Here is a 26,342-nt window from a genome sequence, read left to right as displayed (position 1 = left end):
GTTCATGAACGTCTGTGCAAGGTTCCCAGGGAGTGTGCATGACTCCTACATACTGGCGCAGTCGTACATCCCTGCGATGTTTGAGGGACGTCCCCCCCGGCTGAGGGGCTGGTTGCTAGGCGACAGGGGTTATCCGCTGAGGTCTTGGCGGAGGACGCCTATACGGAGGCCTCAGACCAATGTGGAAACCTGATACAACGAGGCCCATGCAGCAACCAGGGGTGTGGTGGAGCGCTGCCTTGGCCTCCTGAAGATGAGATTCAGGTGCCTGGACCGCTCCGGAGGGGCCCTGCAGTACCAGCCCGGCAGGGTCGCTCGCATTGTTGTGGTCTGCTGTGCGCTGCACAACATAGCCATGCAGAGGGGAGATGACCTGCTGCAGGAGGCTAAGGGAGAAGCCAGTGGCAGTGGTGCCAGCACAGAGGAGGAGGAGGAGGAGTAGAGGGAGGAGGACGAGGAGGAGGCTGGCGGAGTGGCGGGCGCAGCACGCAGACACGACCCAGGTGCTGGTGATGTCCAGGAGGCGGCACGACGTACCCGGCGAGGACGGCGGGCACGCAACGCCTTGGTGGCAGCACGGTTCACGCGTCGTATGCGACGTCCCCGCTGAACACCAAACCACCACCTGCATCGCTAGTCGTGCAGAGGGTCAACACGCAACTGCCACCACCACAGCCAACCCCCCCCCCCCCCCCCCCCCCCCCCCCCCCCCCCCACACCCCCTCTCAGTGTACCCTGCTCCACTTCGACATCACCCTTACCACTGGGTCCAGACAGTATGGCACAACATCGATGGCTGTGTCAGCAGGTGTGATCAGTGCCATGTGGAATGATGACAGCCCGCTCTGCGAAGAGCTGTGAGCTCAGAATCGTTAGAGAGAGTCTGACCCATGGCAATAGCTGAACCATCCACCTTGGTGGCCACTGAGATCGTCACGGACACACCATCACGTGCCCGCGTGGGCTAGCTGTGGGACGGGGTGGGGGGGAAGGGACTTCACACCCGGCACCGAAGTTTCACCGCTCGTCAACCCCAGCGACACTCGGTCACCATCACAATTCCTGTGGCTGTGGAACAATCACACGGTATTACAAGTAAGGTGGAACAGTGTGAACAAACATTTACAGGTGCCCTAGCCCCTACAACTAAACTGTGCCCTTCACCCGTGCCAACTTACTCAGTGTCTCTCTTTGTTGCCTTACGGGCCCTACCACTACATCTAAGTGATTCTCCAAATGATACAGCAGGAGTGGAGGAGGACTGCTGCGAATTGCCCCCTTCGACTTGTTTCTCCTTCGGCAAGCGTTTCCTGGGGCGACCCGGCCTTGATGGGCCAGGCTGCTCTGCGGGCGTCTCGGGTGACGTTGTGCCACCCTGCTCTGCCTGCTGCCCACCCGATGTACCAGGGATGGGACGGGGGGAGGCCGAGAATTCCGGAACATCCCGTGATGGAGTTAATGGGGCGAGCCCCTAAACCTCCTCCTCCCTCGGGGAGCCCGGTGGCCCCCGGGCCTCACTTTGGGACAGAGGTGCGAGCGGGGAGGTGCCCCATCGCGCCACCGACACCTGGCGCTGCCAGTCCTGGAGGCCTGCAACGGTATCCACCAGGATCCGAAGGTTTGCAGAGACGGAGTCCAGGGAGTTAGACATTCCCGCCAGGGACTGTGCGATCTCAACCTGTGAGTGCACGACACCATCCAGCACATTTGTCAGGCGGTTGATGCTCTCCGCGACTGACTGCTGGGACTGTGCCATCGACTTCTGGGACTGTGCCATCGACTGCTGCGACTGGGCCATGACCTGCTGAGACTCGGCCAAGGCACGCAGCGCGTCGGCAATGTCGTATTGGCTCTGGCGCATTGCTGCCTGTGAGAGGGCAACCCTGTCCAGGGCCGAGGATGACGCGTGCGCATTAAGCCCAAAGCCTTGCATAACCTGACCCATTGCCTCCACCGCGGATGCCACCCGTGCGGTGTGGGCCTGGGTTGCTGCCATGTGCGGCACCACTCCCTGCTCGTGGACGCGGTTCGACTCCTCTAACAGCGTCTGCAGAGTCTGGAAGACAGCCCTCATCCCGTCATTGTGTCCCTGGGTTTCTTGATGCATCGGCTGTGCGGGTGGGTTGAGAAAGTCCAGGAACTCGGAAAACGTCTGGGAGCCAGCTGCATGCTGGGCCTGGCCTCCACCAGTCCGGGCCCTCGGCTGCTCCGACCTCCACCTGCTGTACCTGCTGAGCTGTGATGTGCGACCCAGACTGTGACCCAGGAGCCTCATCACTAAATAGCCCAACCGGGGTGAGTGTCTCTGGGATGGTGGATGGTGTGGGAGATAGCTGTGCCGCAAGCTCGAGGTCGTCTTGGGTTGACGCCTCCTCTATGTCATCGGCCCGCTGAGAGGCCGCAGGGCGTTCGCGGGCCATTTCTCTCTCTTGCTCTGTCGCCGCCCTCTGAGCGTCCTGCTCCACAGATTCGGTTGGGGAGGATGGGACTCCCCGCTGATCGGACACCCTCTGTTGTGCGGCCCTGGGTGAGGTGGGGGCAGATGCCTGTGTCCGCCTGGAGGCAGACGGCCCTGGTTGTTCGGCATCACATCCTAAGGAAGAGAATGAAACGGGTTATTTAGATTCGCTCGGCCGGGCGCTGGACGGTCCCAGTGGGCAGGATGTGATGGGACAGAGGATGGGGGAGGTGTCCAAGTGGGCAGGGTGTGTGAAGGGACAGAGGATGGGGAAGGTGTCCAAGTGGGCAGGGTGTGTGAAGGGACAGAGGATGGGGGAGGGGGGGTGTTTGTCATGCAGGGTTGTCTCACTTGTTACAGTTCCGCCAACCTCGCATTGCGCGATCTCCCGGGTGGCAGATTCCCCAACAAGGTCCAGTGCCCTCTGCTCAAACGTGGTGAGGGGGTGCAGGATGGGCGAACCCCCTCCAGTCTTGTTCCGCACACGGGTGTTGTGAGCGGTCTTGTCCTGTTGGGGGAGGGGGCATAGGTAGATCATTACAATACGGCAGGTATCAGCAGTCCGTTCAGATACTGGCACAGTTTGGGGGTCAAGTTGTAATAAGACCATTGCATCTCTCCACAGGGGCCAGAGCGCTGGGTCTGTGACTACTTTGTGAACCACCCTCAACTCACTCTGACCCAATCCCCCTCCACTCCCCGTGTCGGGGGGGGGGGGGGGGGGGGGGGGAGGGGGGAGGTGGGTGATTAAGTAAAGGGGGGAGGGATGGTTGTCACCCGGGGGCACCCTCTTGGCACTTACCATGGCAGCCCTGGTGAGGTCGTGCACCTTCTTCCGACATTGGTCTGCAGAGCGAGGGGTCTGCCCCACAGCACTGACGGCAGCAGCCACCTCACGCCAGGCTTGGCGCACCGCGCTGGCAGGTTGGTGATGCCCTCTACGCGGGCAGATGATGCCCCTCCTCTGCTCGATTGATTCTAGCAGCGTCTCCACGTCAGCCTCAACGAATCGCGGTGCTGCTCTCCTGAGCTCCGACATCCTGGCCTAGTTTCTGTGCTCGCCCGCGCCTTTTTACGGCGTCGGGCGGCGTCACGTGGGCGTGTTCGTAGCGTCGCCACGTTCCGGCGTCATCGCGCACGTGATTGACGTGGCCCCGTTCCTAGCCCATTTCCCGGACGTGAATACCTCGGGAAATGGGCTGTGTCGGGCCGTCGCAAAAGTCGGCCGTTTTCACGGCCGACTTCGCGATTTTCCGCGGGTTCGGAGAATCGCGCCCCAGATATCTGAAGTAATGCTAAGGTTGATGTGAAGAAGGGGGTGTTCTGTTGGCATGGCTGGGTACCTGAGAGATGGTGTGCAAGTTTGAATGCACAGGAAATCCAAGGCAGATGAATACTGAAAGGAGTGACTGAAAACCTGGAAGTGGATCTGTGGTGAAGGCACCTGAAAGAAAGCATTGTTTGGGAGAAGATTCCAAGGTGTGTCTTTGAGAGTGACGTTTGGAAACACTAGTGTGGAAGCAAGAGTTCCAGTGAGACCAGTTGGCTCACATTGTGATAATCATTTGGGAGAATTTGATGAGAAATCCAAGAAATTGTATTGGGTTGTATCTGCCTCTTGGTTTGAGACTGGGGCATGTCCGACAAAAATTGGTCTTTTGGCTTACAGAGACTGTGTTCTTATAAAGAACAATGAAGTATATATGCTATAGCTTGTGTTAGCCTTACAAATTTATGAATATTTGTGAAGATTCAGGTGGGGTGCAAGTGTATTGTATTATAGTCAATCTTTTCGAGACCAGAGGAAGAATGCCTGGCTCATTGGTTTGCCAGAAGGAGTGGAGGGCAAGATCTATGTTAAGCTCTTGAGAGATGGCTACTATGTTTCCTTAAGCTGGATGTGAAGGCTGGGCCTATCAAGTTAGAAAGGACATATCATATCCTGTCTTTGAGACCAAGGGACAATCAACATCTCCAACCTGTAATTATTCATTTTCATCACTTCATGATCTCCAAGAAGTTCTGGAGGCAACGTGGCGTGGCGGGGCTTGGCTCCATGAAGAGGCGAGAGTCTAATTTTTCCGAGATTTCTCGGTGGCAATGCAGCAGAAATACAGAGGCTTCGATTAAGTTAAAAAATAGCCCAAGGCAGGTGGAGTGAATTATGCCCTGCTTTATACAGCGACACTGAGGGTGATATCCTACAACTCTGTATAGACATTCGATAATCCGAATAGTGCCTTGGCTTTTGTGAAGTCCATAAAAGACAATGATTTGGAGTAACAGTCTGCAGCTCGTTGAAATATCCAGATTTTCTCCCTGTTTAATGCCTCTTGTCTGATCTTATGTTGCTATATATCATGTTTGCTGGGAGGTGTTAATAATTGAGCATTATATTGAATGTTTTATCCTCAAGAATCTCAGGGACTTCCAATTATGTGAATGGGAAACACACATACTCCTTCCAGCTGAGAGGCAAGTGGCATGTTAGCTAGTCTGTGTGCTAGTTATCGTCCTCTTCTTCTTGTCCATTTGTTTATTATGGAAATATCGGTTGTTTAGTATCCTTACTTCAATCATGATAGATAAGAGGGGCGCAACTGCCAGGAGGTGGCTAAAAAGTTTAGGTCTTCATGGGTGATCTCAAATGCGGGAGGGGCATTTGGCTCCCATTCTCTTATTTTTTCTACTCTTTTCTGAGGAGTTTTCTACTCTTTTCTGAGGAGTATGTCTCCTGATGGTAATGACCTTACGGATCCTCCCTGGTGTTGAGGAATAAGAACATAAGAACTAGGAGCAGGAGTAGGCCATCTGGCCCCTCGAGCCTGCTCCGCCATTCAATTAGATCATGGCTGATCTTTTGTGGACTCAGCTCCACTTTCCGGCCCGAACACCATAACCCTTAATCCCTTTATTCTTCAAAAAACTATCTATCTTTACCTTAAAAACATGTAATGAAGGAGCCTCAACTGCTTCACTGGGCAAGGAATTCCATAGATTCACAACCCTTTGGGTGAAGAAGTTCCTCCTAAACTCAGTCCTAATGTCCCCTTAGAACTATTGTCGTCACGATTTGTTTGCATATTTTTCGTGTTGGGTTATAAAATGATTGACTGGATCCTGCAATGGTATATACAGATTTTTTTTCCGTGAAAAAGAGGTGATATGGAGTCTATGGTGCCTCTGGCATGACTGAAGATGGAGGAGATGTGTTTTGGTGCACGCCCGAACATGGCGCAAAAATCCTATCCTATTTTTCTTCTGGTTGATTGAGAAATGGTGGTAGCTAATTAAAAACATCCTATTAGAAGAACAAAGATCCTCCCAGCCACGTGTTTCTTGGAGGGGGAGGTGGCGCACTGTTCCCTGACGGCGGCATTCTCCCCAATTTCGGTGCTCTCATCTCTGAAACTCCGACCCACATTTGGTATCTCTCTTCAGTACACCCGGTTTCCCTTCCTTGTTCGTTCAAGGGTGGCCTTCTATTTCTCAGAACTACTTGCACAACAGCTGCTGGGGTTAAACCCAAAAGCAAACATACTCAAAACAGGGGCCAGCTTTTCTTTTAGGTAAATGCAATAACATTTGGAGATATCACAAGGTCAAACCTCCGACCCTACAAATGCCTCTTCTGAACCTTGCACATCTGCCAAGTGCGAATATTAGAACGGTAATCCCAGGTCATTGCAGAGAAAGTTCAGGCGTTCAAACTTCTGAACCATCTGAGGTCTCACTAAATGATATCTTTATGCTAATTTATAATGGCTGAATATTACTGGAACATGAATAAATTACTGAAAACATTAACATAGAATTGGGACTAAATCACAACTTGTGCTTGTGAAAACTGTAATTTACAGTAGAAAATGTTGTACATACATGCAAGTGGGCAATAATCTAGATAATAAAAATCATATTAATTTCAGAATTTAAACTGCCCATCAGCTAAGAGGCGTGACTGATTCACATAATTTAGATGCTTTCACCCTTTTCCTTTTTCCTTATTTGAATCTCATTCTGATGTCTCCAACCTCCTTACCATCCTCATCAGTTGTGAAGGCAGAATATTCTGGGAAATGGGCTTAATTAAAGGGACACTGGTCTGTTTTATAAAAAAAAAACACAAGAACATACAAGACCATTATGATACATCTTGGTCACTTCTAATTTATGCCAAGAGAAGTACATCTTTCCGTCAGTAATTGTGATGCCACTCTGTAATTGTCAATTATAAATGTAATCTTTTCCTACAAAGGCTGAATTCTCCATATCATATAGTACTCCTAACAGCCCAGCTGAGTGGTGAATTTGCATTCCTGCACACTGTTAAACATCTTACAAAGGCTACAAATTATTTTGTAAATTATCTACTTTCCAAAGCTTTAATACAAGCCGACAGCATTTAACAGCAATATCAAAACACAAGAACTTCAGTTACCAAGTGCTGATGTCTCAGCTGTGACTCAGTTGGTTGCGCGATCACCTCCGGGTCAAAATGTTCTGGGTTCGGACCCATGTCCAAGACTTAAGCACAAAAATCAAGGCTGAAGCCCCAGTGCGGGACTGAGGAAGTGCTGCATGGTCAAAAGTGCCCCATCTGCCTCCCGGGAGGATACAAAAGATCCCATTCTGAGGAAGAGCAGGGAAGTTATCTCTGATGTCTTGGCACTATTTATCTCTCAATCAGTATCATAAAAACAGATCATCTCGTCATTGTCACATTGTTGTTCTTGGAGCTGGCTGTGTCCAAATTGGCTGCTGCAATTCCTATATTACATTAGTGACCACACTTCACAAGTCATTGGCTGAAGAATGCTTTGAGGCGTTTGGTGGTTGCGAAAGATATATAAATGCACATCATTATGTTTTTAAAATCAAATCAAATACCAGGTATCCGATAAGAAACAGTTTGATTAGTACTAATCATCAGATCTGTTGGGGTACCAGCAATGGCAAGTAACAGTCCAGTAAAAGGTATATTATGAATATTTGAGGATTAAAAGTACTTGGTAGCACCAATGTGCAAAGGTAAATACAATCCAAGTATTATTCAATTATTTTTTAAGTTCTGAGTTCTTCACACTTCAGAAGTAAACTTATGATTCTGTATTTAGTATTTTGTAATAAAGAGTTCTTACATCAGACAAACATAGAATCATAGAATGGTGCTATTGACTCAATGTAATTCTAACAATATGCTTACTAATAACATTTATTTAGTCGTTGCATTATCAACCACATTATTAAGGTAGCAGCAAGCTTATCCAACACCTTTTCTGAAATGTTGATTCTGGTTTGTCAAATATGGTATTGCAGCAGTAGACAAAAAACATTACAACTTTCTCACAATGGACGGGGTCTGCTGCAAAAAGGGGATACCTGATACTCTAAACTTGTGGTAGCTTGGCCCCTTTAAGGGAGCGGGTTCCACGAGCCTCGTTATCAGTTTGGGGCCAAGTGCACGGGAGTGCGCGAACCCCGGCCAAAGGGGAATTTGCGGGGGACCTGGAGCAGGACCCTGGGCAGTGTGGACCAGGGAGCAGAAGTGTAAAGACCTGTTGGATAGTGTTCTGCGCCTGGCATCTAACTGCCTTTGCCTTTCATCAGTAAACCTCTTTGGTTACTACTGGAAGCTACCAGTGTATATGGCTTGAACCACTAAACTGGTGACCAGGTAAAGATTTTCCATCACAGCTGACAGTAGTTGTGAATCGAGGGGAGAAGGAAGAAATAGTTGAGAAAGTAGAGAAACTCCAGCAAAAGACAGAATTATTTAAACTATGAGTGGAAATGCCTATCATTGGGAACTAGACATATTTGACCAAGAACCTGAATCATGGAGTTCGTAGATCGAACGGTTTAGTTTCTTACTTAATGCAAACAGATCACAGCCGAGGACAAGCAGAAGGTGATACTCCTGACAGTTTGTGGGGATGTGAGGTTCCTAATTTGATCAGGAACCTCACATCCCCAGAGGCACCCGACTCAAAGGCCTTACACCAGATAGTGAAATTGGTTCAAGAACATTACAAGGCCCTCAATTATCCTCCAATGTTATAAGTTTAGCTCTGCAGTGAGGGACCATGAAGAGTCTGCCTCAGCCTTCATAGCTAGGCTTTGCCAGCTTGCTGTGTGGGACCGGCTGGCTTGTGGGATCCATAACCAGAATATCCCAAAGGTTGCTTCTGGAGGAGCCCACAATTACATTGGAAAAAGTGACCCAGATAGCTCAGGTGTTGTAGTGTGCCGAGAAAGGTGCCACTAAGCTTTGAACCTGAAAGGAAAGTTAACCAAGTACGGTGTAGTACGGCCGTTAGTTCTGCGACGGGATCAACAAGCACAGCTCAGAGCCAGACACAGTCCTCAGGACAGGACCGTAACTCAAGGCTTGGGAAAGAATTGGAGCGTCAAACCAAATCTGAGGTGGACTGCTATTGTTGCACTGGGCTGATTGTGGAGGTGGGGGGGGGGGGGGGAAATCATTCCCAGGAGACTCGCCATGTTCAGAGGTTCATGGGTGTCTGTTGCAATTCAAGGGGGCACATTCAAGCACGATGCCGCATGAGGCAAAGCACGCCATTGCAAAAACAAAACAGCAACAGCAGTCCACAGCCCTCTAAGCATAGTAGAGAAGAACTCTGAAGAAGAGCATGCAATGCAACTGTTTAATGCAGTTCAATTGAATAAGACAGCTCCAACTGAAATTGTCTTAAGGGTAAATTTTAGACCCCTTAAAATTGAAGTCGACGGCCGGCAGCAGCAGCAACCCGGGGGGGGGGGGTCTGTGGCGGGGAAGGGAGAAATGTGTATATGTGTTTATTGAATATGCCGGGTGCTTATCTATTTCTTCTTTTTGTAGTTACTGGGGGGGGGGGGGGGGGGGGGGGGGTTGGCTTTGGGGGTTATTGTGTTTTTTCTTCTTCTTGTTGTTAATACGGTTTTCTTGTTGTTATTTTATGTTTTTGATATGTTTTTGAAAATCTTAATAAAAATTATTTTTAAAAAAAATTTGAAGTCGACACTGAGGTATTGGTGACTGTCGTACCCGAGCAGACCTTCCTATATCTGCGTGCAGGAATACACCCTTAAGCTTGAAGAGTACGACAGCCAAGCTTTTGACATGGAGGTTTTGAAGATTTTGGAACAGCCAAGAACCCATTGGCCGAGGGCACGAGGCCAATCTGCCCTTGGTTGGCATGGAAAGACGTAGATCCAGTCTGTTGGGAAGAGACTGGTTACAGAAGATTAGGCTCATCTGGCTGGAAATCTTTAAAATATCTGACGGCATCTTCCAAGGTGTCTTAAGGAGGTATGAAGGTATCTTCCACAAGGAACTGGCCAGATTAAGGGCATAAAACCAAAATACAATTTAATCTGGATTCGACACCCAGATTCTTCAGAGCCAGACCAGTGCCATACACATTGCATCAGAAGGTCGAAGCAGAGCTAAAGAGTTTGGGAGAGCTGGGTATAATCAAACTGGTTCAGTTTTCAGAGTGGGCGACTAAACCCTAAACTTATTCGGTCGATCAGGATTTGTGGGGACGTGAAGCTGACCATAAATCAAGCTTCCCAGGTCAATCAGTATCTGATTCTCCGAATTGAAGACTTCTATGCCAAACTGGCTCACCTATTCAAAATTGGACATCAGTCACACTTACCTGCAACTAGAGTTGGATGAGGAGTCTCATAAGTTTGCTATAATCAAAACCCACAAAGGCCTCTTCCAGTATACCAGATTGCTGTTTGGCATTGCTTCAGCCTGCGCTATCTTCCAGTGCACTATTCCCAAGGTGATGGGTTTACCTTGATGACGTGTTAGCCTCCGGCACTACACCAGAATAACACATGGCTAGCTCACAGGAAGTATTAAAGAGGTTTACTGATGCAGGGATCTGCCTAAAACGGCCTCAGTAGCGACGTATCTAGAATTTTACATTGATACAACACAGAACCAGAGAATTCTTAAAATGCAGGAGGCCGCCATTCAGCCCATCGAGTCTGCATCAACCCTCTGAAAGAGCACCATACCCAGGCCCACACTCCCACCCTACCCCGTAACCCCATTACCCCACTTAACCTGCATATCTTTGGACTGTGGGAGAAAACTGGAGTGCCTGGAGGAAAACCATGCAGACACAGGGGTTACGTGAAAACTCCACACAGTTATCCAAAGCCGGAATTGAACCCAAGTCCCTGGTGCTGTGATCAAGCAGTGCTAACCACTGTGCACCCAGTAGAAGAAAAGATCAAAGCCATACAAGTTGTCCCTGCACCCAAAGATATCAATGAGCTCAAGTCCTTCCTTAGTACGGTCAATTGCAATGGAGGTTAATTTCGAATCTAGCCACAACATTGGCAGCATTACACCAGCTATTAAAGATTCAACGGTGGCAACGGAGGGAGCATCAAGAGGAAACCTTCTGAGTTATGAAGCAAGCATTACCATCGTCAAACCACTTGGTGCATTTGATTGGGGGGGGGGGTGGAGAACCAATTGTGCTGACATGTAAATTCTGGTACAGGGGCCATTTAATCCCACAGAATGGGTGATGGTTCGGAACACCTTTGCCTCAAGGACCCTTTCTTTTTGTTTTAAATTTAGAGTACCCAATTAATTTTTCCAATTAAGGGGAAATTTAGCGTGGCCAATCCACCTGTCCAGAACATCTTTGGGTTGTGGGAGTGAAACCCACGCAGACACGGGGAGAATGTGCAAACTCCACACAGACAGTGACCCAGGGCCGGGATTCGAACCCGGGTCCTCAGCGCCGTAGGCAGCAATGCTAACCATTGTGCCACCATGCTGCCCCCCGAGAACCCTTTCTGAAGCAGAACAAAACTATGACCAGATTGAGAAAGAGGGCTTAGCGGTTATTTTCGATGTGAAGAAATGCCACCAGTATATGTTTGGCTGACAGTTCAACGTAGTGACTGACCACATGCCATTAGTGGGCCAGTTAAGGGAAGGTAAGACCATACCTCATGTAGCCTCAGCAGAGTACAGCTTTGGGCTCTGCTGTTGGCATCTTACATCTATGCTTTTCAGCACTGGCCTAGGACGCAATTTATTAATATGGATGCGTTAAGTTGCCTGCCCCTACCCAAGAGCATTCCGCAACCACCGATACCACAGGAGATAATTCAAGCCATAAATGTCCTAGACACCTTGCTCGTGTCCGAGGGGCACATCAGCAATTGGACCCAAAGATACCCATTGTCTTTTAAAGGTCAAACCAGAATTGAGGTATATACTACTGAAGCAAGATTTACCCCTTTAATTTCCATTGGCTGAATCTATCCCATTTCATTCAATATTAAATACTTTATAACACCACTGTGCAGCTGCTAATCCTGCGAATGCCTATAATGCTCTAATCCTTGTAATTTGAAAAACGAACCAGAGCTCAAGCTAAGTGCAAAATAGTTTCACAGATTAGTCTGTGATTTTAGTGATGACCTTCAACCTGTTAATATATTTTTATACAGCTCCTTATCAGTCATCAAAGAGCAAACTGAGATCGGTCCCAGATCCCAATGTTCCTGAATTTAACATGCAGCAGCAGATCCGGATAATACGATGACCGAAAAGGTGACAGGTAAAATTAGATTTCTGGAACCAGTCACAATTCTCCTGGTTATTCACAGATATATACTCTTCAAGTTTCCTGCCAAATCAAGAATATTACTGGATGAGAGCTCCCTTCTACCAAAACAAAGATTTTAAACCGCACTGAATGACCAGTCAGCAGAGTGGGCAAACTTGGCCACAGGTGATTCCAACCATTGACCTTTTCCTCATACTCCCTCCACCAATGCCAGAAAGTAGCTGAGATCTCCTTTCAGCTTTTCTTTTGAATGGTACAAACAGTATCATTCAAAAGTACCATATAAACGCATGGTCAAATCACTGCATGCGAAATGTGGCTCCATTTGCTAATCCTACTGGTCTATAGAACTACATAAAGAATTATATACACTTATTTCCAAATACTATTCTCCTCACTCTTGCCTGCATTATGTATACGTACCCAAGGAGTTAGGAAAATGTGACATGAAACTGGGCGTTCTGCTTAAAGGCTTCTCCATTTCACAACTGATAATTGGGGATCAAAATAAGTGAAATGTGGAATTACCCATAATCAGCATGCCAAATAAACTATTACTTCCCTAAGAATTTCTTAAATGTTCAGTTTTGCCAATCCCTTCACAAGTCTTTGATTTGCCCCTCACTGTTGGCCAGTGTTTTCTAGTTATCTGAATTGGCACATATCTGACTAGTTCAGGTTACAGTTTGCAATTCTTCTTGGATCAATTTATTGTTAAACCAGGAATTTTCACTTACAACACAAACCAGTAAGAATTAGCAGTGCGAGCTAGTAGCAGCTGCCAGGAACAGGATACATACGTGTCAATCCAGAAACCTAGCAAAGGCGCAACAATTGAACAAAACTGAATAAAAACTGAGAGTTTAGGAAATTTCGGAATATGTAGCTACAACATGTCGTTACTCTGAAAGACTGCAATGGGAGAGGGGCTTATCATAAATTACATCGCAGCAGGTATACAAAAATTACAACACTTATAGGTTTGCTAGATGTGGAATATTTCCTCTTATTTCCTTCAGAGGGTAGCATGGCAGCACAATGGTTAGCACTATTGCTTCATAGTGCCCGGGTCCCAGGTTCGATTCCAGATTTGGGTCATAGTCTGCGTGGAGTCTGCATGTTCTCCGTGTGTCTGCGTGGGTTTCCTCCGGGTTCTCCGGAGTCCCAAGTCCCACAAGTCCCGAAAGGCGTGCTGTTAGGCGAATTGGACATTCTGAATTCTCCCTCTGTGTACCCGAACAGACGCCAGAGTGTGGCGACTAGGGGATTTTCACAGTAACTTCAGTGCAGTGTTAATGTAAGCCTACTTGTGACAATAATAACGATTATTATTTGTATTAAGTCATATTTTGGGTTATTATGAATACATTCTGGTACTCAGTTTTAAAATGATACACATGACTGTCACTCGGCCACAAGGACTCTTCATTCCAGTCAGCAGTTGACAATGGCACTCCCCCTCCCAAAGGGGAACTTACACTTTTGGGGGTCCCAGGTTCTCCCTCTTTACCGGGGTCCCACGTCACGCCCCTCTCCCTGGTGTTGTGGCAGGCAGCCCCCAGTGGCATCGAGCCTTGCTCCAATAACGTTGAGCCCCGCCCAGAATGATGTTGATGCCCTCTGACCCGCCCACCCTCAATGCAAGGCACAGAAATCCCAAAATCACTGCTTGACAGATTGCTTTAATGCTCTTTACCTTACAGCAACATTAAGCCTGTGCTAATTGATAAATTGAAATCCAAGCCTACCTGTTGTCAGTATGACAGTAAAGATGGTCAATGTTATGCTTTTGAGGCGAGCAAACAGAAACTGGCTGATGAGCAATGGGATGGAAAAATCAGCCAGTGAAATGACTGCAGCACAGCACAGGCCAGGGCTAGACAGAATAAACCAGAAAAAGGCCAATGCAGAAGAAAATACTGCAATGAAGTGGAATGACAGTCCAATTCTAATATCAGTGGTTTTGCTGGCAACTGTCTGGCAGGATTCCATTCTTTAATTGTCCAGAAGACTAAGAGACTTTCAGAAGGTCAGTAAAGAGTGATGGTGGATGATGGTTACTCACTAGTCATAACAAAACTTCTAACTGAGGCTAACAATTGTGAAGCATTCAATTGTTTGCAGCGATTTGCTGACGGCATTAATTCTTTGAAGTAAACGGTTCCACAAAACAGTAAAAATTGCAATTTCATACTTTTCAAGGATTTTGCTTCAGCTTTCACACGTGGTTTCTCTGAATTTGATGCGGCTATGTCTGATAAGCATTCTTTTATATGGACAAAGTTCAGTCTCAGAGCCAGAACAGCATCAGCAGAGCGAACCATCTGGTGTCACAAACTCTTTTGACTTTCAAATGTTTTCCAAGTGTCTGCTCCAAGTGTGACTGCAGCATAGTCCACCGATGCACGGAAATCAAAAAGAAGCCATACAAGATTTGAACCGAGTAAAAAAACGTACGAATGCCTCAAATGATTGAACTGCTGTGTTGCAGATTAAATTCAAGGAGTGACTAGAACATGGGATGAATAATGCACAAGAGCTTGCATTTTTCAGTCTTGCTCGTGGACCTGAATATTTTCCGGCCACATTTGCGGTTCTGCACAACAATGTTTGATAACCAAACCTAAATTCAAAATTATTTCCAAAACTGTTGTCTCCAGGCACTCAGATGTGTGGGCTTGTAGCTGGACAAAACAGAGATATCGCTCTTCAACTTTACCATTCCGGTCATACATCTTAAAATTAATGTTAATTGGTTGACATGACTCACTGTCACGCGAGAGTACCCTTTAAGAAATGGGTATTTAAGAAATGTACCTTTAAGAAATGAAGCTGCTCATGTTACTGGAGTGATGTCAGAGTGTGGGTGGAGCTGAGCTCTACTTCTGCTTTTTAGTTTCAGTTTGAGGAAAAGCTTGGGTGTGTCTGTGTTTTTTCAGTGAGCTGCACTGCTGTTGATCTCTGCCATCCAAAGACTATCCATGGATCATTTGGCGAACTCAGAATTGTAAAAAGGTCTCAGTATCAAATGTAAACCTAATGTGTTCCTGTTTGAAGGTTTGTTAAGTCTTTTGGGTGTAAACGGACAGCATACTTAGTGTTGTATTCTTTGGGGGGTGTATTTGATTTACTGGTTGCTAAGCTATTCACTGTTTGTTTTAAAAAGGTTAACTTGAGTTCTTAGAATAAACATTGTTTTATTTTAAAAAAAACTCTGGTCCACTTTTCTGCTGTACCATACCTGCAGAGTGAGCCATGTGCTCCCCATACCTCGCCGGGTCGGAGAATCGGCAGGGGGGCGGTGTGCATCCTGCCCCCACCGGCCGGCGAATTCTCCTGCACCGGAGATTCGGCGGGGGTGGGAATCGTGCTGCGCCGGTCAGCGGCCGCTCACAGCGTCCCCCCCTCCCCCCCACCCATTCTCCGACCCGCGATGGGCCGAAGTCCCGCTGGTTCTTTGGCAGTCCCGCCAGCGTAGGTTAGACTAGGTCCGTTACCGGCGGGACCCCCTGGTGGCGCTGGTGGGCTCCGGGGTCCTGGGGGGGGGGGGGCTCGGGGCGATCTGGCCCCGGGGCCCACCGATCCACGGGCGGGCCTGTGCCGTGGGGGCACTCTTTTCCTACGTGTCGGCCGTGTCAGTCTCCGCGATGGCCGACGCGTTGGTGAAACCCTCCTGCGCATGCGCAGGGATGACGTCAGCAGCCGGTGACGCTCCCGCACATGTGCGGACTCGCGACGGCCGGCGGAGTCCCTTCGGCCCCGGCTGACGTGGCGCCAAAGGCCTTCCACGCCAAACGGGCGAGGCGCAAACCACTCCGGCGCCGGTCTAGCACCTGAAGGCGCGGAGGATTCCGCACCTTTCGGGGCGGGCCGACGCCGGAGTGGCCCATTGTGTCTCTTGAGATGGGCTGGTGATGAGCTGTCTTGATTTCAATGATTCACAAGGAAGGTTTCAGAATATTTATTTGAGTGAATCCTTCTGAAGCAAAAACAGTCAATTGTTTAAGCTACTCAAAAGCAGTGATGAATTAAACAAAGCTTATCAGTCGGTCAAGGGATTGTCTTCAGAAATTGTGAAAAGTATTGGTGTGAGAATCAGCCGGAGTTCATAACCAAAATCCTGCCGGAGTAACTGGCTGCTGGCAATAAGTTTTGGGATGGCTGTGATGACAATGGATGGTCAAAGCAAGCTGGGTATTGTAAAGGACACCGCAATCAGTCCGAGAGAGAAATGACTCACACCAAAAAAAGAGTAAATTCAACATGCAAAAACAGGAAGAAAGAACATTAATAAGTCTTACAACACTAGGTTAAGGTCCAACAGGTTGAACTTTAACCTGGTGTTGTAAGACTTCTTACCGATGCTCACCCAAGTCCAACGCCGGCATCTCCACCTCAAGAAGAAACAAGATGTTGGTGGGTGCCGAGCCCTCTCACTCTCAGCCCTGCCTGGCTGACCTCTGGCTCGGGTCGCTGCTTCCCGATTTCCCGAGACAAGATGCCGGTACTTGCCTGGCCATCTTCGCACCTCCCAATTGCTGCTCTGTTCACCTCTTGGCTCTCGCTCAGGTGGCCGGGCCTCTAGCCTCGATAACCGCATGTGCTCCTTGCTGGCTGCATGGCTATCTACCCTGGCCTCTGATCTCTCCTCTCACTGCCTGGTTCGGTCGCTGCCCAACCCAGCCCTGTCACTCTCTGTTCTGCCTGGTTGGCCTCTAGCTCCAGTCAAGTCGTGTGGCCGCTGGCCCCCGATTCCTTAAGACGCAACGGCAGCGCTCGCCTGGCCTTCTTCGCACATCCCAACTAATGCTCTGCTCACCTCTCGGCTCTCCCTCAGGTATTCCTGTTCTAAAAGGCAGTCCACCGATCAGAGCCCAATGTTGTTCTGTATCGCCTGTTGATAGGAATGAACCTATCAGCAAATTTGGTGCTACCAGGGCTCTGATTGGTGTTCCCACCACAACGGTCACGTTTCCGCATGTGGCCCCATTGGCCGGGGCCCTGCAGCCCTGTATGTTTTATTGAAAGTCCGCCTCTGTCGCGCCCTCCTACACCCCTCAATTCACAGAAGCAATCCTCTGTCCCTATCATGTATTTGCACTGGCTCCCACTGACCTTGCTGGCATTCTCCTATTTTTCCACAGTTCCCGCCAGCATTTTCATCTTCTTAATGCATTCTTTCCTCCCTTGTCCACAATGGGACTTTTTCACTCAGTGCTACACAACATTTTCTACCTACCACAGAGGAAGAATTCTCACACTTATGTCACTCTCGCAAAGCTGTTAGAAGAATAGCTATTTGCAGCCATATTTATTCCTTTGGAGTAGCAGCAGCAGATCAAAACACACACTGACCATTCTAAGAGATTGAAAGTGTTCACAATTGCACCAGACTGAGCCTCTGATGATGCACAGTGACACGGACACAACTTGATCATAGAATTATAGAATCCCGACAGGGCAGAAGGAGGCCATTCAGCCCATCGAGTCTGCACCGACCCTCTGAAAGAACACCTGACCTTGGCCCACACCTCCACCCCATCCCAGTAACCCCATCTAATCTTTTGGACACTAAGGGGAAATTTAGCATGGCCAATCCATCTAATCTGCACAGCTTTGGACTGTGGGAGGAAACTGGGGAGAAAGTTCAAACTCCGCACACACAGTCACCCGAGGCCAGAATTGAACCTGGGACCATGACGCTGTGAAACAGCAGTGCTAGCTACTGTGCCGTCCTGTTCTATACCTCTCTGTTCCTTCATTGTTGTCAGATTAAAATATAAAAGCTCCCTAGTTAACGACAGCACAGTGGGAGGATCATGAGTCCCTTCACCACATAAACAAATTCAGAAGGGAGTCCACCACCACCTTCTGAAGAAATGCTTGGGATGATCAATAAATGTTTGGCATGATTTACCGGGAAAGGTTCTACTGTCACATCGGGCACGACTTCCCGGGTGTTTCCCGACGTCCGAGCCGGCAAGACCGTGCCCCAAATTTAACGGCACTTATGCCGGAAATGATCCCCCACGAGCTTCACAGCAGAACTGGCTGCCCCGCTAGCTGGTTCGCAAGAATCGCACCCGGTAGCTCTCCGCTAACAAGGAGGAGCTGTTCATAAAGGCTCCCTCAGAACTCACTCCCAGGCAGCACACAATCATGGCACCATGCAAACCTCAGGGATGCTGATCTGGCCACATTACTGGACACCGTAGAGGCATGATGGGACACCCTGAGGGGGCCTAGCACACCCTGGCACCCACCAACACAACCTCCCATACTCAGGAGTAGTGCCCACACCTGCCGACAGCCATCGACTCTCCTCCCCCCCCCCAACCCCAACCCCATGCATCAAGCGTGCGGCTCACAATGCCCCCTCTCTGTCACCGCAACAAAGTTGGCTCATAATAGGCCGGAAAGGGCCCTGAGGACCGGCAGGGTACCAGACATCAGATTCCTCACCCCCTCTGAAGAATAAGTCCTGGAAATCACAGGGTTGGCTAAGGAGAGAGCGATCACTGACACCAAGGTTAGCCTGCGCCACAGAGGTGAGGATCCAATGCCCCTTCACTCAGATTACTTCTCTCAAGTGAGTTGTTCATGTCAAACAGAATGATCCTTCCCTCTCACTGACCACATGTCCATTCTCTCGCAGGATCTCCACCTTATGGGGTTGGGCCATCCAAGGCCGAGGCTGTTCCCACGCCCAGCCATGCAAGAGAACATCTCGGAAGGCCCTCCCCGCCAACCAAGAGAACATCTCGGAGGCTTCACAGCTGTGATCCCCACCCTCTCAACAGCACAGAGACACACACCTCGGTGGGTGACATTAGTGGACAGGCTTCTCAGCACAGGTAAGCACCAGACAGTTTCTGATGCACATCAGGTGGAGGCTGGAGCAGGCAAGTGAGTCAGCTGTCAGAGGTCTGCTGGATCCTAGGACTCCGCTGAGTCCTAGTCAGATTCTGAGCTCTGGACAAGGTTATCCCAGAGCTGATGCAGATGCTGCGACAGGGCCGTGAGATTCAGGAGGGGATGTCGGTGACAGTGACACTCCGGCGAGTGCACAGTCAATTGGAGGAGGTTCAAATGCTACAGACACAGGAACTGGTGCCGACAATGAATGGCACCAAGGCCAACACTGCTAGGGCGGCGACCGCAGTGGAAAGCCTGCAGCACGAGGTCAGCATCATGAGTGGTGTTGTCCAAGGCATGGCTCGGCCTGTGACGGCCATGGCTTAGGGCCTCGCCATCATGTCCCAGTCACTGAGGGATGTATCCCAGACGCAGGTGGACATTGCCGAGGCTCTACGGAGCATGTTCCAGTCATTGAGGAGCATCGCCGAGGGCATCAACAGCATGCTGCAGATAAATGGCGGTGCCAGTACCCGGAGAGCAGCATGATGTTCATTCCAGCTGCCCTTCCATCCTATGGAGACTCTCCGCACTCGATGGGCACCATCTGGGAGGCGGGAGCACTGGAGACCGACTCAGTGCCTGCCACCAGGGAGATGACGGAGGTCTCCACTTCACCTGAATACACCACCTCCTGACACCGGCAAGTCTCAAGGTCAGCGGGCAAAACAGGGTGGCATGGCATTGCCAGTGACCGCAGTAAGTCGGCTGAGGCCCTCCGGCTCCAAGTCCCAGAGAGGACGCCCGCCAAGGGCAAGACTATGGCATAAGAAGCAGCAGACTGCCTCCACCTCTGATGTACATCCTGGGGATACATCTAGATGTAGCAGCAGAACGCAGAAGATGAAGGGGATTGAGGATCACAGTGGTATGGGGGTTGGGGCACCATCTGTAGCTAGGGACAATGGAGGTTTTGAATGTTAACTATTAAAACACTATTAAAACATGTTACGCCTGATACATGTGAATGCAATGACACATTATTCTTGTCAGCGGGCCTACCTGTACCCCAACCCTCAGCTGCCCCACACTCCCCTGCTCCCCACCTCTTGGGCACAGTGGTCCTACAACAAGAGCCCCCAGTGCAGAACCCGTGCAGGTGATGGGTGTGAGCCCACTGTCAGCAGAAAGATAGGAGTCAGACTTTAGCAGAAACTGAGGAGCACCAGAGCTTTCTTCACAGCGAGTGATCGTCACTCTCCTGCCTTGCATAGTGACCCGGTCACAGTGCCAACACCGGCCCATAACCCTGGAGTGATGTTACACCGACCCTGGGAGGGGGGGAACAGGGTAGTTGGGGAATGGTGAAGGCGGAGAGCTAACAGACAAAGCCTTGTCCTTTGAGAAGCGGCCAAGGATGAGGGCCTCCCCGGCCCTCCGGGCAGTCCAGGCCCTCGCCACTGCCAGTCCTCCTTCCTCTCCTTCCTATGGCTGCTCCCGTGGGTCCTCCCCGGCTCGTCCTGCAGCCCCTCCTGGTGTGGCTCCTCCTCCTCCTCCTCAGATAAGGCCACAGGATCCTCCTCCTCCACCTGTAGCACATCGTCCCGCTGCTGTGCCAGGTCGTGAAGGTCACAGCAGACCACTGCAAAGCGGGCGACCCTCTGGGGGCATTTTTACTAGTCCGATGCACCGCTAAATGACAACATGGGTGGCAACATGGGCCTCATCATAAGCTAATTTAGTCATTTGTTGTGTTGATTGAAATTTCACAGAACCTGATAACTAACAATGTAAGATAATTCCACAAGTTATGTGGCTGGGAGGCAGGTCCTAGAACAGATAAAGATTCATTGTACAGGAGTATGATAAGGCTATTGTTTGTAATCATGGATCACATGGTAGGTTGCCCCTAGTTATATTTCTGTTTTAAATCTCGCAAGTCATTATTTGCCAAGCCAATTCATGATTCTGATCCAACCATTACTATTAACTTAACTAATTCACATTCACAGATGGGCAATTGAATACTTTGTTGAACAAATTAAGTGTTGAACAACTGTTTGAAAAATATATCTGATGAAGAATTTAGTCATCTGAAATGGTATGGCGAGGTCAACCCTCAATGCTCCTAAGCTTCAACTAGCTGAATATGTATTTCTCATAGACCAATCCACCCAAATGGTTTTGCACACATTTGAATTTAAATGCAGCACAGCAGAGGGAAAACGTTGTGCTGTAAAGAACATGCTCATATTTAAACATTATTGCGGCAATTAATATTTCTACATACCTCTGGGTTGAGAAGCATGCCACCCTAAGGGGAGGCGGTGGCGTAATGGTATTGTCAATGGACTAGTTAACCAGACACCCAGAGTAACACTCTAGGGAAACCCCGCCACTGCAGATGGTGAAATTTGAGTTCAATAAAATCTGGAATTAAAAGTCTAAAGTCGACTATGAACCCATTGTTGTAAAAACCCATCTGGTTCTCTAATGTCCTTTAGGGAAGGAAATCTGCTGTCCTTACGTGGTCTGGCCTACATGTGACTTCAGACCCACAGCAATGTGGTTGATTCTTAACTGCCCCCTCAAGGACAATTAGGGATGGGCAACGCCCACATCCCATGAACGAATAAAAAAATAACAATATTAAAGGTTGCCTGCAAGCTTGTCTTGATTACCCAGTTGAACATTAAATTTAATTAAGGTTGAGCATTCAGCAATTTTCTTTCAGAACACATCATATATCCTTAGACTTTACAAAGTTATACATAGCTCAGTAACTCTGTATTTTATAACTTTGATTCTGGGCCAGGACTGATCGTCTTTTGTACTTCCAACTTTCAATTACGCAGACTTCATTACACAATGCATGAAAGACACTGTGAGCCATTACATTTTTCTCTACACCTTCCAATTGTTGTGGAAAAAGCTGTTCACGTCAGCCTCCTTATTTTCACTGCAGGCCTTTCTCTCTCTGTCTCTGTGTTCTCTGCTGTGGAACTTTATTGCATACAGGGCTCTCTTTTGGCACTTGCTCTCCCATCAGCCAGGCTTAGTCTAATAATAATCTTTATTATTGTCACAAGTAGGCTTACATTAACATTGCAATGAAGTTACTGTGAAAATCCCCTAGTCGCCACACTCCAGCACCTGTTCGGGGACACGGAGGGAAAATTTAGAATGTCCAATTCACCGAACAGCACTTCTTTCGGTATTCCGATGCAATATCTTTTTTTTAAATAAATTTAGAGTACCCAATTAATTTTTTCCAATTAAGGGGCAATTTAACCCCACCTAAACCTTTTGGACACTAAGAACAATTTAGCATGGCCAATCCACATACTCTGCACATCTTTGGGTTGTGGGGGCGAAACCCAGGCAAACACGGGGAGAATGTGCAAACTCCACACAGACAGTGACCCAGAGCCGGGATCGAACCTGGGACCTGGAACCTGGGACAGGGCTAACCCACTGCGCCACCGTGCTGCCCCTTCCGATGCAATATCAAACCTTTCTACACTTAGGACTCAAGATGCTTTTTTAAAACAAAATACCAATGAAGGGGCAATTTAGCGTGGCCAATCCACCTACCCTGCAGATCTTTGGGTTCTGGGGTGAGACCCACGCAGACACGAGGAGAATTTTCATACTCCACATGGACATTGAGCCGGGGTCGGGATCGAACTCGGATCCTCAGCGCCGTGATGTACCACTGCGCCCAAGTGCTCAAGCTCAGACTCGAGCTGCTTTTAAGCACAAACGCACACACTCACTCACTCTCCTGCCCTCAACCTAAGTTGCCTCTTCACTTGGTTACTGGTGCTTAGTGTTTGTGCACATGGACAACTTTTGTTACGCCAGTCCTCTGTCCCTCACAGTAGAGTCAGAACAAAGGCAATTGAAGGGTGGCACGTGTACCCAGCAGAACCAATCAAAGCACAAAGGCAGCATTAGAAGCTGTCAGAATCAGACATTACCTTTCTGGTTTCTTGTGAAGTCGAAGTAGTAGAGCTAAGTTGAGCAATGACTTCTGACAGCTTTAATTGTATTGCTGTTTATCCACAAAAGGTGACTAGGGGGAGAAAATATAGAAAAATCTTACACCCACATCAATTTCCTGTCTGTTGTCTTTAAATTATTAACTTCTACTTTTTACATTTATAATAAAGAGTATAAACCTGACCTTCTGATAGTAAATCTATCCCCTGGGTTTGCATGATTCTTTCAAGTATTTTCTGAAAATTTGTTTCAACTACTTTAGCTCTAAAGAGTGATATGAACTCGAAACGTTAACTCTGTTTCTCTCTCCACAGATGCTGCCAGGCCTGCTTAATATTTCCAGATTGTTTTGTTTTAATTTCAGATTTCCAGCATCTCCATCATTTTGCTTTAATTTTAGATTCATTTCAATTTGCTGTACCTCTTCATGGCAACAACACCTGCTAGGTAGCCAACCATGCTGGATTGCCCAGGTCTCTAGGAATCAGTGCCTGATCTCAAAGGCGCTGCTGTGGTGACCAGGGGTAAAGGCTCTTTACCTTTACTTTCAGCCAATGAGCAGTACATTCACTGGCCCGTCAGTCATCCTGCTGCCAGCTTGCCACACTTCCATTAGGCTATTCGGCCCATCGACTCTGCTCCACCTTTCAATCATGGCTGATATGTTTCTTATCCCCATTCTCTTGCCTTCACCCATAACCCTTGATCCCCTCATTAATCAAGAATTTACTATCTGTCTTAAAGACACTCAGTAACTTGGACTCCACAGCCTTCTGTAGCAAAGAGTTCCACAGATTCACCACGCTCTTCCAATGAAGTTATGGTGTTGGTAGTGGAACTGCTCTGAAGAGGCAGAGACTTGAAATTTTAAAGACAGGCTCAGCAATAGTCTGAACCAGGAATGCCTCTCAGGTAGGAAAAATAATTTATACATTGCATATAGCCAGTCAAAACGGCGCTGTCTGTCATTTGCATCTATATTCGGGAAGGTAGATCACCTTTCATCACAACCCATTCTGGCCTCTTATTTTGTTACTAGTCTTGCCCTTTTTATCCCGTCCTCGCCAACCTCTTTGCTTTTAAGGGAAGTTTCCCTGAAGCAATTTTCTTCTATTGTGCCTTTCATTTCCCAGTCAGCTCTATTTTGAAATTTCTCCTACTGCTTAGCACCCAGCTTTGTACACTTCACTCTGAAGCACGTTTATGTGTGAACCCACATAAGGGATCCACAGCAATACAAACTGTTGCCTATTAGTTTTAAAACAACAGCGCCGTTATACTCTTCACTAAGTGCCTATTATTCTCCACAACCATGTTACATTAAATTATTTCAAGATATTGTAAATGTACAAAATGATTAAAACAAATAATTGAAACAATTTAAAATCTTTACACTTTGCTACTGGAGAACAACTACATAGTGATCAACAACTTATTACAATTGTGTGGGGCAGGCTGGATGGGCCAGATGGTTTTCACCTGCCAAATATTATTCATAAGTTTGTTTTAACTCAACTACCAATACCATATTTTGATTAACTCAAATTTGGTGGTGATAATAGTTACTGCCTTACAGATAAATGAATTTTAAATTATCAATGCATTAAGCTACAATAGGAGTCAGATTAATGCCAGTGGTGACTACAGTTGGAGGGTGGGTCTATTTTTTAAATGTGTGGTAATAACAAGTCGGATTTTTAAGAAGATTTTGTAAAGCATTTCAGACGCAGTAATATAGTTTTTGCAACGAGGTGTGGTCTTTCAAAGATTAAATAAACCATGAGTAGGTTTACAAACCAATTCTCAGTTTATCTTTAAAAAAATAGCAACTCATGATATACCAAATTTCTTGATTTTTGATATAAGGTTGACATGTCTGTTGTTCTATAGTCTCGTTGGATGGGCTACTGACAATCCAGGAGAAGAGCCTGTTTGTAAGTGCAATTCAAATCTGAACGTCCGGATTCTTATCCAGTCCAGTACCTTCCTGGTTATCCACAAGATACTCGAAGCACTGCTCATATTTGAATTTCTGTCAATCATAGAATGTCCTCACTTGTGGTTGCACTTCCAGCAAAGTTGCACTTCCAGCTACGTAGGGTGCTCTGAGGGTCGGTGCAGACCCTATGGGCCGAATGACCTCCTTCTGCGCTGTTCTGATTTTGTAAATACAGTAGCTCGAACTAGAAGTATGTAATGTACCTGCACAATTTGAAACCAAATGATTTGCGAATCACTGCACGTTTTAACACTGCACCCCCTCGCCGTCTAAAACACAATTAAATACCTCAGTGCCAATGTAATAAATACACTTGATGAGCGCCACTCATAAAGACAACACAAAAAAATTGCCAACGTTGCTTCCGAGTCAACCAGCCCAAATTGACGTTAGAACCAACCAATCAAAATGCTCACACCGTCCAATGAGCTGCAAACAGCGTGGAGGGGGATGGGCAGTGCTCGGTGTTTCACTGACTCTCTCCCCTCCCCTCAGGATAACACTGCTTTCGGGGAGAGGAGTAGGCGGTGACGAACAAGTGTTATTCTTTCTGCTGACAGGGGCTGGCTGCTGAATAAAGAAACTGAAGCGTCCTCCAGATCCGCCTCGCGCCACCGAACCTTGGCCCAGATCCGCCTCGCGCTCCAGAACCTCGGTCAGGATCCGCCTCGCGCTCCGACTTCCGCTCTCAGCAACGATCCTGCTCCGCAAAGGGAGAGCGCAGGGCAAAGTCCACACACAACCAGCCTCCTTTCTCAGTGCAGCTCGCTTTAAATACTTTCACTATCACCTTCAAAGACAGTTCTAAACCACTGCTCATATTCCCGAACCATTACCTTCTTAGCTATGATTTATCCTCCATTCATATTTGGGGTGTGAGCCTTGCTGGCATTTTGTTACCTCGTCCTTATTTGCTCTTCAGATGGAATCACTTAAGCCCATCTGGTGGACACAGCTTTAGTGCTGCGAGGGAGGGGTTTCCAGGATTTTGACTTGGTGACTGGGAAGGCATGGCAAGATATTTCAAGTCAGGATGGTGCATGATTTGGAGATTTTGTAGGTGGTGGCATCCAGTGCTGTTCTGGTTCTAGGTGGTACAGGACAAATATTGGTGAGGCATGATACATTTATGGTGCATACTGCCGCCACTGTGTCCTGGTCGTCAAACAAGTGAATGGTTAAGCTGATGAAGTGCACTGCTTTAATGTCCTGTATGGTGTCGAACTTCTTCCGTGCTGTTGGAGCTGCTCATCCAAGAAAGTGGAGAGTATTCCATCACAATCCTCGCTTGTGCCTTGTAGATGTTGGGGCTTTGAGGAATAAAGAAGCACGTTGCTCACTGCACAATCCCCAGTCTCCGTATTTATATGATTAGTCCTGTTAAGTCTCCAGCCAATGGTAACCCCCCCCAGAGTGTTTA

At 48.0% G+C, this 26,342-nt stretch overlaps 1 protein-coding gene across 10 annotated transcripts in view; it reads right to left on the bottom strand.

Annotated features, from left to right (window-relative positions):
* triqk (triple QxxK/R motif containing) overlaps positions 1–26,063 on the bottom strand; it is a 135,180-nt gene extending 109,117 nt beyond the window's left edge. For 2 of the 10 annotated variants that reach the window (XM_038809054.1, XM_038809043.1), the window contains exons 1-2: positions 25,126–25,316; positions 22,902–22,996 (exon numbers count right to left, since the gene is read on the bottom strand). The gene's annotated coding sequence lies outside the window, so the exon portion shown is untranslated. The other 8 variants (XM_038809045.1, XM_038809050.1, XM_038809048.1 and 5 more) reach the window with 8 other exon arrangements.
* Between the last annotated feature and the right edge of the window lie 279 nt (positions 26,064–26,342).

The sequence above is a fragment of the Scyliorhinus canicula genome, chromosome 10 (genome assembly GCF_902713615.1).
Source record: "Scyliorhinus canicula chromosome 10, sScyCan1.1, whole genome shotgun sequence".
In the NCBI taxonomy this organism is placed as follows: Eukaryota; Metazoa; Chordata; class Chondrichthyes; order Carcharhiniformes; family Scyliorhinidae; genus Scyliorhinus; species Scyliorhinus canicula.
Note: the sequence above shows the minus strand (reverse complement) of the source record. Positions and strands in the feature narration are given on the sequence as shown.